The following is a 14,141-nucleotide window of genomic DNA, read 5'->3' as shown; positions in this document are numbered from 1 at the left end:
CAAGAGAGAAATTTGAGGAAGACACAAAATGGGAAAAATGCCCCATGTTCATGGACTGGAAGAACAAATACTGTTAAAATGTCTATGCTACCTAGCGCAATCTACACGTTCAATGCAATCCATATCAAAATACTATTAACTTTTTTTCACAGAGCCGGAACAAATAATCCTAAAATTTGTGTGGGGCCAGAAAAGACCATGAATAGCCAAAAGAATGTTGAAAAAGGAAACCAAAGCTAGTCACATCATAATTCCTGACATCAAACTGTACTACAAAGTTTTAATCATCAAGACAGTATGGTGCTGGCACAAAAACAAACACACAGATCAATGGAACAGAATAAGGAACCCAGAATTAGACCCTAAACCCTATGATCAAGTAATCTTTGAGAAAGCAGGAAAGAATATCCAATGGAAATAAGACAGTCTCTTCAATAAATGGTGTTGGAAAATTGGGACAGCCACATGCAGAAGAGTGAAACCGGACCACTTTCTTACACCTTACACAAAAATAGACTCAAAATCGATGAATGACCTAAATGTGAGACAGGAATCCATCAAAATCCTAGAGAAAAACACAGGAAGCAAACTTTTAGACCCCAGCTGGAGCAACTTCTTGCTAGATAGTCTCCAAAGGCAAAGGAATCAAAGGCCAACATGAACAGATGGGGTTTCAACAATATAAAAAAACTTTTGCACAACAAAGGAAATAATCAACAAAACCAAAAGACAACCAACAGAATGGGAGAAGATATTTGCAAAAGTCTTATCAGATAAAGGGCTAGTATCCAAAATCTATAAGGAACTGATCAAACTAAACACCCAAAGAACAAATAATCTAATCAAGAAATGGACAGAAGACATGAACAGACATTTCTCCAAAGAAAACATCCAGATAGCCAATAGACACATGAAAAAAATACTCCACATCACTCAGCATCAGGGAAATACAAATCAAGACCACAGTGAGATGTCACCTCATGTTGGTCAGAATGGATAAAATTAACAAGTTAGGAAATGACAGATGTTGGTGAGGGTGCAGAGAAAGGGGAACCCACTTACACTGTTGGTGGGAAGGCAGGCTGGTGCGGCCACTCTGGAAAACATATGGAGATTCCTCAAAAAGTTGAAAATGGAGCTACCCTATAAACCAGCAATTGTACTACTGGGTATCTACTCAAAGATATAAATGTAGTGATCTGAAGGGGCACCTGCACCCTAATATTTATAGCAGATATATCCACAATAGTCAAAGTATGGAAAGAGCCCAGATGTCCAACAACAGATGCATGGATAAAGATGATGTGGTGTATGCATGTACAATGGAATACTACTCAGCTGTCAGAAATGAAATCTTGCCATTTACAATGATGTGGATGGAACTAGAAAGGATTATGCTAAGAAATAAATAAATCAGATCTCACTCATATGTGGAATTTCAGAAACAAAACTTAGGATCATAGGGGAAGAGAGGAATAAATAAAATAAGATGAAATCAGAGAGTGAGACTCTTAATCTTAGGAAAAAACTGAAGATTCCTGGAGAGGAGGTAGGTGGAGGAATGGGATACTGGGTGATGGACATTGAGGATGGCATGTGATATAATGAGCACTGATATTATATGAGACTAATGAATCACTGAACTCTATCTCTGAAACTAATAGTATACTGTATGTTCATTAATTTAATTTAAATTTTATAATAGACTCTCTCTCCCTCTCCCTTTGCCCTCCCCCTCCACCACGTGCACACACCCTCCCTCTTTCTCTTGTCCAAATAAAGAGATTTTAAAAAAGAAAAAAATATATATATATCATAAAAGAAGCCAGACATAAAAGACAACATATTAAGTTAATTTGTATAATATTTCCAGAAAAGGCAAGTCAGTACAGACATAGCCTGGAATTAGAGATTGGAAGAAGAAAATTTTACTGTGGTGGAAATATTCTAAAAGTCGGTTGCGATGGTAAGTTCACAACCCTATAAATCTACTAAAATTCATTGAAATATAAAGCTATAAAGGGGAAATGTTATGGTATTTATGGTATTTAAATCACACCACTGTAAAGTTGTGGGGAAAAAAATGAGTGACAATAAGATCCAGTAATTGGTACTCCTTGGTATTTACCCAAATAAGTTGGTAAATATCACACAGAAAATCTGCACACAAATATTTCCAGCAGTTTTATCTATAGTTGCCAAAATTTGTAAGCAACGAAGATATCCTGCAGTAGGTGAACAAACTACATCCAGACAGTAGAATATCATTTAGCACAGAAAAGAAATAAGCTATTAAGCTATGAAAATACATGGAGGAAATTGAAATGTTTATTACTAAATGAAAGAAGCCAATCCGGAAAGGCTACATAGTGATGATTCCAACTCTGTGCTGTTCTAGAAAAAGCGAAACTAGGGATGAAGTAAAAAGATCAGTATTTGCCAAGGTTTAGGGGTCAAAGAGAGATAAATGAAGCACAGGATTTTTAGGGAGCGAAATTACTCTGTATGGTAGCATAATGGTTGATGTATGTCATTACACATATACAGGGGTTTGTTAAAACCCATGAAGTGCACTGAGATCAAACTCTAAACTATGACTTCAGGTGATAATGATGTATCAAAATCCATTGATTGGATCATTGGTTGTAACGAACGTACCACTCTGGTGCTGGATCTTGACAGTGAGGAGGCCGTGCATATGAGGAGGCTGTGGATATGTGCGGGTCTTTGCACTTGCTGCTGAACTTTGCTGTGAAACTAAAGCCACTCTTAAAGTCTAAAAAAATGAAAACAAACAAAAATGCCCAAAATAGATTATGGATCCCAAGTAAAATCTAAAGCAATAAAACTCCTAGAAGAAAATATAAAAGAAGACTCCACGCATTAGAAGGAGGCCACCATTTCTGAGAAAGGATGTAAAATAACACATGAAAAGGATAAAGGACAGATTGGGTGTCATGAACTTAAAAGTTACTCTTCAAAGCACTATTTAAAAGTAAAAAAAAAAAAAAAAATGAGAAAGCCAGTCACCCATTAGGAATAAATAGTATATACATGAAATATATGGGAAATTATTTATTAAGCAATAATAATATATAAAATAATAACACAAATAACAGTCCAGTGAATACTGGGCAAGTATTTTAATATCACATTCACAAAAGTAGATGTACAATAGCTCAACTTTCCTCTGAAGTTTTGCTCCACATATTTATTGAACAGGAAAATTACAAATTAATACTGTAATGTGATATGCTCTATATCTTCTAGAATGGTTATATTTAAAAGACTGACAATTCCTGGCCCTTTCCTGAAAACGTTTTTAAACTCCTGCTTTCAAATATTCCTGATTCACTGGACTCTTTTGTATGATTTTTTTGTTTGTTTCTACAATGTTTTATATCTTTTTCTATTTTTTATCTCCTTTGATTGGCTTATAATATTGGTCTGAATTTATGTATTGTTTGCACTTAAAAAAAGATTTAGAGAAAGCATATTATCTCTACTTGTTTTAGGTGTCTGTGGAATTAGGAAATACCTCTTGTCGCTTTCCTTCAGTTTCCTTGAGCTTTCCCTTTTATGTGACGTGCCATTGATTTGCTTTTGTTGCTTTTGTCCCTTTTCTTTTTTTCTCCTCTCATCACAATGCTTCCTTTCCTCAGATTATTACTCATATTTGAGTTTGGAGAAAGAGGTTGTGCCAGTTGGGAGAGGCTAAATTGGGAAGTAGTAAAAAGGAATACCCAAATTACACAACGAAAGCTCTTAATTTTACGATATATAACAATTGCAGCTCATCCGCAGCTTGTTTTTATACTGTTACCCTCCTTGCTCTATGATCAAAATAGATGGAAAACTATAGAGGACATTGCCCAGTACTTTGGAAGAGAAGAGTGATCCCCACAAGTAATCTCTGGGGCAATTAAAAAATCTTTCATGACTGACATTCATAATTTATCCACTGGAACAGGTCACGTGGCTCCAAGTCACTATAGTGAGTTGAGAAGTACAAATGTGTGCTGTGCGGGCGATCTTTGGGCAGCAACATTAATGACTGTTGCACAGCTGAGGGTGGGTTGGGGGGAGCCAATTTTAACATAGGTTTGGTTTTCTCATTCCTCACTCCTGAAAGCCATTGCTTCCTTTGTATGAGGAGCGTATTTTTTGCTCAATTTTGTCCTCATGATGCAGGTAGGATGCATAGAAAGATTATTTAAGTCACTGGTTGTTTTCATTTTGGTCTAATTATCACACACACACAAACACACTCCTCTGCACCATCTGCTGTGTCTCTCACGACCCTCATGCTTCCCGGGTATGGTTCAGAAATCATAATTTCTCCCGCAGGAACTTTTCTGCTGAAATCCTGTACTGTTGACTGGAGCTCTGCAGAGAGCTGTTCGTCACATCTCTGGTTCTCCTGACTCTGAAAAAAAAAAAAAAAAGTCATTGGGATTGGACCTACATCACAGCCTTTCCATTTTGAGAGCTCAATTCTGATAGAGTCTTAGGAGATGTGCACAGCTCCCAACATTTACTATCATTTTGTTCCATATTTAATTATACCCAGCGAGGATATCACACAATTTCGGTTTGGTTTTAGGGTGTTTTTCTTACTACATTTTTTTGTTTGTTTTTATTATATGTTATATCAAGAAAAATGGGACTTTTTTTTTTTTTTTTTTTAAGAGGGAGAAAAAGAGTAAAACACTTTTATTCTCTTATATTTCAAGGAAAGTTCCCAGGACCACTTCCCTAATTCTGTAATGGAACTACATTTCTAAGTGTTCACAGACTTAAAACAATACAGGACTTTGCTGCTCGCTTTCCAACTTGCCCCTCTTCCTTATTCTCTGGGGGATGGGAGTACTTTCTTCAACACGTTATCCTTTACCCTCCCTTAGCCTTTCCTTTCTCTTCCCACGTCAGGTCTTTATTTTTCTCGCCTCTATGCTTAAGCTTTGCTTCTCACCTTTCATTCACCATCCAATTCATTCCAACTGCTAACACAAGATTTTTCCCCAGTGTTCCCAAAGATAAATACTATTCATGGCCTGATGCAGTTGGCCTTCATGGTTTCCTCCAAGCACACTTGGCAAGAAAACTAATTTAGTTAGAACTTATGCTATACGAATATAAATGCAGATTGAGAGTAACTATTAGAGAAGCTAAAATATTTGTTTAAGAAATTTAGCCTTCAGAGAACACACACACACACACACACACACACACACACGTGTGCGCACACAGAATATTCTCTATTGACTGTTGTCAGAAGCAAATCTCCTCCTATTAACTGTAATAACATTTTCTTATTCTTTTATAGTGTTTTGCAACAGATTTAGTTTGTGCTCTTTACTGTGTCTCTTTTCATATGAGTATCCTACAATCATCTGATTCACAGAGATTAATTAAATAATTAATGATGGGAGAGAGAATACACTACCGATGCATTATACTCATAATTGTTTAAGCTTGTAGCTAAGAGAGATGATTTACTCTTTACAAATAATATGATTTGTTTGATGCTTTATTGTCTCATTTATAGGATATCTTAGAAAACACCCATAATTTCTCCAATAATTATTGATGAGGTGAGATCATACTTCTTTTTCTGTCTTGATTTTCTTTCCCTTCAGACAAGGAAAATTTCTGGAAAGCTTGGATTTTGCTAAAAATTCCTAGCAGACAGCCATAGAATATTATCACTGCAGAGCGTGAGTTTATTAGCACTAAAAACTAATTTCATTGCATCTAAGTATAGTTATTTTGTTTTTTAAAATTATGACTATTTCACATATACAGTAAAAATATGACTTGGGCAGCAGTGTGCGTGTTGTTTAATTAAATTAGGTACAGTGTAAAGCCATCTAAAATCCATCTTTTTAACAATTTAAACTAAAACAATTATTTGTAAGTGAAGCTTTTTATTCTGTTTTTTTATTCTCTTTTTATATTTAAAATAGTATGCCTAAATATTTCTCTCTTTTTTTTCTCTTTTTAAACATTTTATTGATGTATTTGACAGAGAGAGAAAGAGAGAGCACACAAGCAGGGGGAGAGGTAGGCCGAGGCTCCCTGATGAGCAAGGAGGCGGATGTGGGACTTGATCCCAGGACTCTGAGATCACGACCTGAGCTGAAGGCAGATGCTTAACCATCCAAGCACCCTTTTGAGGTGGGGGTGGGGGGCAGCAAAGCAAGGTTTATTGAGTAATAGAAAGTGATAGTATAAAGCTCCGAGGAGGTAGGGAACCCAGGAGGGTTGACTACCTAAGTATTTCTCTTATTATTTTTCCTCATTCTTATTTTTACAAAGGATCGTTACAAATTCCTGGAATTTGCAAGGTTTGTCAACTGTCAAGGTGTTTTACAAGTTATGACTTCTAAAATCTATCCTGCAAAAAAAAAACCCAAAAAACACACAAAAAAAAAACAAACAAGAAAAACCTATGCAGCCATATTTTTCTACCATTAATAGATTTGTTACAAATGCAGAACATTAGACCTATTTTTCTTTCTTATATTTAAATGGCTGTGTTTAGGATCAGGCTTACACTTTGTTTCCCGAAATTAAAATTTATGTGTCTATTAAAAAATGCAAACATTTTAATAGTAATAATAGTAACATTTTATAAATTCAATATTCAGCAAATAATCATTGTTTATGATGTCAGGCACTGTTATCAACAGCCTGTACCTGGCTTGTGAAAATTAGGAGAAGGTACGAAGAAACTTGATACCCAAAACAACACTTCCCAACATCTTCAGAGTCGTGGCACACAAACAAATCAAAATATCTGTGCAGCCCCCTGGGGTCACTGGTTAGTTGGGTAAATGGATGTGCAGATTCAATGCTGGTGGTGTCCAACCAAAGCTCCAGCTACCCAGTTCCTATCAGTTGCTTCAAAGGCTGAGCAGATCAGAATCATGGCCGAATTGCTGGGCCCCATTCCTAACAAGATGATGAAAAGCCAACTGGGAGAGGCTGAGAGCAAGACTGTGTCAAAAGAAGAAACTAGGCAACAGGCCAAAAAAAAAAAAACAACTATCACTGACAGTTTTGTCTCGGTTATGTATCCTACCTGTACGTAGCCACTGAGGCCATAATTCCGTTTACCTAAAATGCTTCCAAGATACCTTTTAGAAAACTATCTTTCCCATTTAGAAAAGGTTATGTGGTGTATGTGTACCATATATTATTTAATTATTTATTGGGATCTGGAGCAGGGTCATAAGAATATTCACATGGCTCTTGATGCCAAATAAATTCATGTCAACTTGACTTCATGTGGGTTCAATTAGTCACCAAATGGTCCCCAAAAAATCATCTGATTTTTATAACTGTTTTGATTTCCGAATTGTGGAGAAAGTTTTGTGAACCTGTATAATATTAGGTAATCTACATTTGTTATCATCTATACTCTATATTCTAGTATATTTTAAAGTGAGCTTTGAGGACTAATAACCAAAAGGTATATATAAGACTATGGAAGGAATACCAAGGGATTACACAACTTCATCCATTTAAAAAATACACAACAATTAAAATAATTAGAATTGATTGCATTTTGAGGGTCTCGATTTTTTTTATTTTATTTATTTTTAATATTATTGTTTCCTATACTTTTAAAAGACTATATTTAAAATTTGGGATGCCCAGAATGATTATGTTCACTGTGACTGCAAATTCAGTAATTCTTCATCTCACATGAGTAGCATCATCTCATTTAAGAAATGGAATGCACAAATTGATTATTCTGAAAGGAGAGAGAGTTTCTGCAGCACTCTGGTTTTTATACAGCACCTTGTAATAGTTGGGCTTATGGCATTGAAACAATCTACTCTAAGGGCACTGTTGGTATCAAAAGCCTTCATACATAATGTGAAAGTTTCTTCAATTGTGAGCAGCACAGTAGTAGTAGTTAGGGCTTTATTACTTAGTTCTAATTTGTATTGATGGCCTAAAAAAAGTAGCATGCTTTGCAGTTCTATGAAAGAAAAGATTATAAATGGAGATTAATTATAATTTTGCTAGCTCAGTACTTGTAAAACTAAAGCAATTTATATTCTTTCTCTTAATGATCTCCATTCCTGATTGCAGTAATGTAATCTAATTGTGATTATGATAGTATCTGAATCATGTGGGCCTCAATGTGATTGAAACTACTCTTTGCATTAAAAAGTAATTTTGGAGTAATGATGAAAAGTTACTGTGGAAAATTGGCAAGTAATATATTTTATTCTGTATCTTAAATTTCTGCTTTCATTTTTGATTATATCTCATAGCATGGATAAGTATGATATTATATCAAGGATTTATTACATCAAAGCTTTATCGATGATAAGTATGAATATGAGTATCAGGGATAAGCATGATATTATTGAAATACTAGTGATATGGTTGAGTCAGGGAAATGACTGAGGATTTAAAATGTTAGGATAACGTTTACTGAAACTAGAAACCAAATAAGGAGGGGGAGGCCTCAATATTGCACAGATATGATAGCCCAGGAAGCGAAAAGCTGTGAGTGTTTTAGCTGACACAGCAGATCCTGCCTGGAGAGACATTAGGGAAAATAAGGATAGTCAGGTATTTTGTGAATGTTGAAATATACCTCTAGGGCATGAAGAGAAAATAAAATATCAAATGTTTTTCTTCTAGATAAAATTTCCTTTGCAGGGTTGAAACTTGTTCGGTAGGGAGAAAGTATATCTCAGATTTGTGCTCAGTAAAGGAAAAGATTTGTGAAATCATATCCTGGAATTTGAAAAAAAAAAAAAAAAGCGGGCAAATGTTTAATGTTTTAAAAAATACTTACTGTGGAAACACTTAGACATGTACATATTGTGAAAATAAAGGAATCCAAAAGAGGTGGCCCTGGGAAAAGATACTTTGGAAAGAATGCAAAAACCACAAAAGCATATTTATCAGAATCTTATAACGCATGATGAATTTGTGAGAGAAAATTATAATTAAAAAAGGTTGCGATGCATTTAATATTCATTTAAATTATGACTAAAGAGAAAGCTGATATAATTTTTAAAAGAACAACCTAAGCAAAAATATGTTGAAAATATCCAGAAACCGATATTAAACAATGAGAACTGAACTGGTAATATGGACCAGAGAGAAGCTGACAAATGGAAATCTATCAAAATGTTTGAAGGACATATCAGCTCTTTCTGTTGTTCTTTATTTCTATTATAGAACATATTTGCTAACCCCTCAAGTCCTCGTGTGGTTGGCCTAAGAACGCCAAGGAGGTAATCTCTCCATAACAGTGATTCCAAATGTAAGAAAGCAGGACTTTCAAACCACCTTCTCAGAGTGACACCAAGGGGGGGGGGGGAGGGAGATAAGAAAAAAATTACAAACTCATTTTCTAGTTACTACTGACAATGAATAAAAGCCTCTCCCGCCATCCCTGGAGTCTCTGAAGATCCATTTTAAAATGTCTCCTGCAGCATTGATGTAACTCAGGAGGAGAAAAGGGATTGCCTACATATAAATGGCTCACTGTTTCCAGCAGGAAGAAGCACATTAACTCTTTGAGGCCACTAGAGTCCATTTACCAAATTACTTTTCTCCCTCTGTCTCTCTCTGTGTCTCTCTGTCTCTCTTTTAAGCGCAGCGAATTGTACTGAAGAAGTAATGCAACCCCATGAAGTGCATCATTTACTCTCATCCTGTCTTCGATGCTTATGTACAGATAAGTGCCTCGCTTATTGCCATTTGTAGACTCTCCCTTTAAGGGGAATACACTGTGAAATAGATACTCTCCAGACTCAGTCAAGAAGAGAACATCTTGAGCCTCTATGGTACATTACGGCCAGTTATGATAGGCCGGGGAGGAGAGTGTGTCTAGTGCCATAATGACTGTAATATGATGACCCTGTGAAGACATAGATGCATCAAAGTGGATCACTGAAACTTTTGTAGTTTTTCTTTATCAGTGATAGTATAGCTGTAAGAATGTCCAAAATAGACAAGCTACTTATTTCTTTCCAGTCTGCTGGTGAACTTATTCCCATACGGAAATAGGATGAGCCTGCTTTACCTCATTTCTACCTTATCAGATAAATTCCAAAGGATTCTCTTTCCAGGAGAGACAAATCTATCTTTTTTTTTTTTTTTTTTTTTTTCTTTCTGGTGAGCTCAGAGTTTGTTGACCATGATATTTTCTCCAGCTTCTCTCACAGGAATATGAAAAAGTTACATAGTGGAATAGTTCAATTCATGGGCACAGACTCTAGCCATCATAAGCCTTTAGTATGGGGAGGTGCTGTTGGTTTTGGAAAAGTCTTGATGGGAATAGCTCATTTATTTCTCACACGCTCAGCAGTGCCTGCGATCAGCAAACACCGAGGTGGGCGCTGGGAAAACAGGAGTGATCTCACCAGACATGATATTTTCTCCTCTGGCCTACAAGTCAATGGGGAACTCACTTCATTGTGTCCAGTGCCTTCATTCAGTCTCTCCCTTGCTGTAATGGGGGAGACTGGAGAACACTAGGCAGACACAGTACAAGCGTAACTAATTTACAATTGTGGGTAGGGAGACTTCCTAGAAAAAGAACTCTATAATGTCAAGCCCCAATGGACACTGGGAAAAAGAGGTCCAAAGCCCCATCCCTATCCCTTGGGGACTTTCCGTAACACCTGGGTAGTTGTATAATCACACAATTTGTTGGGTGAGATTGCTGTCTGTGTCGCCAATTGTCAAGAGGACACAGTGGGATCACAATACAGTTGGTTTCAACACACGGAGGACTCCCTTTCCTTTTCTTTTAAATTTCAACTATTTTGACTCCAGCCACTCAGTGACTGCATGATTTGCAATGAGATTTATGCAAAATTAGTTTTGGCTACTGACAAGTAGCACATTTTGTGGGAAAACGATAAACTATTAAATTTTTATATCTAAAGCAGTGATGTTCAGTCCAGACTGGACTTTGGGATCACCCAGATAACTTTTCAGAAAATAAAGATGCCCCATTTGCCTAATTTGAGCAGGAAACAGAGGTGACCAAATGACTCGGACGGACCAACATGCAGAAGTACCACATGTGCCCACTAAGAACAATCAATTCACATTGTAGGACCCGGCCAGTCAGTAATGGCAAAGCTAATTAAATCCATAATAAACGCAAAAGGGGTGGTATCGATATATATTCTTACCTGTTCCTTTTTTGTACAAGAACTTTTGTTAGTAACTTTGGTTCAGAAAATATCTCAGTATTTCCTTTTATATTTTGAACAGTTTATCTGTTTGAAATCATCATAGCCACATCTTGACTTAGCCCTAGGTAGTAATCCTTCTAGGTTACAGCTTAACGTGTTCAGTGTTTGGATTTGGGAGGAAAATTGCGTTTTAAAGTCCATAGTTCTTCATATTTATGGTGTCTTGAGTTTCAGTGCCAAAGACCATGAAATCGTGGAATGTATTTGGCCAATCAGAGTAATAATGATCACCATTTATTGCGCTTCCATTCCAATGACGATGCTGGATATTTTTCATGCAGAACCTCATTTAATCCTCAGATATGGTTGTCTTCATCTCATGCACAAGGCAGCTGTGTCTCAGAGAGGTTTCATGAATTGACTGAGGCAACCCAGCTCACACAAGCTGAAATTCAAAGCCAAGGTACGTCTGACACAAAAGCCCAAACTCTTCTCCCCTTACAGTTTTGCTCTCTACACAGAGAACACTGCACCTGTCTTTGGAAAAGTCACGTAGAAATCCCCTGAAAAGCTCGAGCACTTTTCTATGACAAGGGACGAATAGCTGCAGTTATAGTCACAGAACAACCCAGTTATGCTTGACAACAGCCCATGAGCACGAGACCTCTTAAAGGGAGATTAATGCCATCAAATCCTTTCAACTCAGACCTACACCTGCTTATACAATCGGCCTTTCACGTACCCAGTCGGTGAAATCTAGCCTCTAGAGAGAGAGAGAGAGAGAGAGACATGCAGTATTTATGTCGTTGTTGAAAGTTTCACGGCCTTCAAACCACACAGGTTGGAATTGAATTTGAAAACCTGTCTCCTGACTTCTTTTGAGGAGTCACTAATCTTCCAAAGGATGCTGTGCTTGCTCTGTACAAATGGTTTGGCTAGAGAAAGTGGTTAAGCTGTGGCTAAGAGGAGAAGTGGTTTTCATCATCATTTAGAACAATAACAACAAAAAAATTCACTTGCCAGGTTGAAGCTGTTCAAAAGCGATATTAGAAATTATTATTAGTATTAGAATATTATTAACCTTTAAAACAATATAGCAAAACCATGCTCCTATCACTTGGACTTCTAGGGGAACATATGAAATAGGGAGAAATGGCTAAAACAGAGGCTGAATTAAACAGCCTCTTGATCTGCTACACCCAAGTCAGAACAGCTGGCTGGTGGTGCTCACTCTGGCATGATTTTTCAAGAAATGGGAGATAAACTCTAGCATCACGCTATTTCTGAGGTCTTAGGCCCATCCCGGTTTAGGTTGAGAAAAAGCAACCTATTTTTGCATTATTTTCTATAATGTCCAAATTCCTCAGAAGTTGATATCCTTTGCTTTAAAGACAACTACCGGATATTATTTGATTAGGTTCCAATCGCCCGGTGCTCTATTTTTCTGAAAGCCAATGTAAAATCCTAGAGTTGACTACGTATGTACGGGCTAGGCTCTGGGAATCTGAAGTTCCCTAATGATTCCACTTAACATGTTTGTTTGTTTGTTTCTTGCTCGCTTTTGTAATAGCTGGTGCTGTCTTTTGCCATAGGAAGAGAGGTAGCTTAACGTACTTCCCAAAGTCACAGAGTTGCAGGAAAAAGCCTATTGCCGAAAGCCAGTTTCTTAGCAACAGCACCCTCTCGATGTGTCACAAAGTCTGAAGCCCTTTGGCCCCTCAAAGGAAGTTCCTTAGGTGTCTTTTACACATTGAATGCTTTGTGATAGTTGAGGCCTGCTGGCTGTCAACTCCGTCCCTTAAGGGAACTTGACAGATCTTAAAAAAAATCAATTTTAAGCTCACATGCCCCAGTGGGTGCCAAAGCCACTTCAGAGAGCCTGAAAGATGGCTGAGTCGACAGGATTTGACTTCTAGAGGTAGAAAGGTGACAAACTCTATCATGAGAAAGGGGCAGCTCGGGGCCTCAGAGGCCTAACCTGCTCCCAGGATCTGGGGCCTCATGTTGTATTGAACCTATTTATCTCTTTCATGGGCCGAAGGTACCACAGGGAAAGAAAAGTTGTTCAAAAAATGCTGGCAGAAATCAGGGGTGTAAATGATGAATTACTTTTCATCAGCTGAAAGGAAACATACTCCGGAACAATACTGAAAGGGAGCAGGAGCGGCTGACCCCCTGCTTCAGAGCAGCCAATATCTTCATTCAAGAAGACAACCATGAAATTACACAGAAAATGGGATTGTCATGAACAGCCCCTTGAAATCTCAGTATACAGTCATTACTGCATGGGAAAAAGCCTTCATCCACACATCATAACTTGTAACAGACAAGGAGGGGGAAGAAAGAACAGAGGAGGGAACCAAAAAAAAAAAAAAAAAAAAAAAGCCTTAGAGTCACCGGTAGGAGTGTAGAGAATATTCGTTGATTCCAACTTTCCGCCTTAGCTTCCTCGTTGCCCTTCCCTTCCGTAGCTCTAACGGTGGGTTGACTTTGGGCTGCATGTTGATTTCTTTTCTTGAGCTGTCTGGTGACGGGGTCTATGAATTTTAGGCAAGTGCCAAGGGGAGAAAGAGCTATCTTGATACGTGCCTGAGTTCTTCCCCCCTCTAAGATGAGGGTTAAACGATTAGGTTGAGGAAAAGCACACATAGTCCCAAGTTATGGCTTAATTAATATTCTAAAGCTCAGTACTCACTGTATTGGCCTTGCTGAAATCCTTTGTTTACCAGTTGAAAGATCAACTAATTTTCAGGTCCACGTTGGAAAAGTTTGAATCAAACATGGAAGGGCAGAGTCAGAATATGGAATCTTTAGTAGAGTAGCTAGGAGGCGAAATCTTGAGGTTCAAAACATGTTACAACAAAAATATTACAGTTCGGTGTTTTGTTTTATCATTTTGGCTACTTTCTCCCCTGAGTTTAACTAGGTTGCTCGAGCCTGTCTGAAATGATTTTCTCT

This window comes from Canis aureus, chromosome 20, assembly GCF_053574225.1.
Source record: "Canis aureus isolate CA01 chromosome 20, VMU_Caureus_v.1.0, whole genome shotgun sequence".
NCBI classification, from domain to species: Eukaryota; Metazoa; Chordata; class Mammalia; order Carnivora; family Canidae; genus Canis; species Canis aureus.
This window is presented reverse-complemented; position numbering follows the sequence as displayed.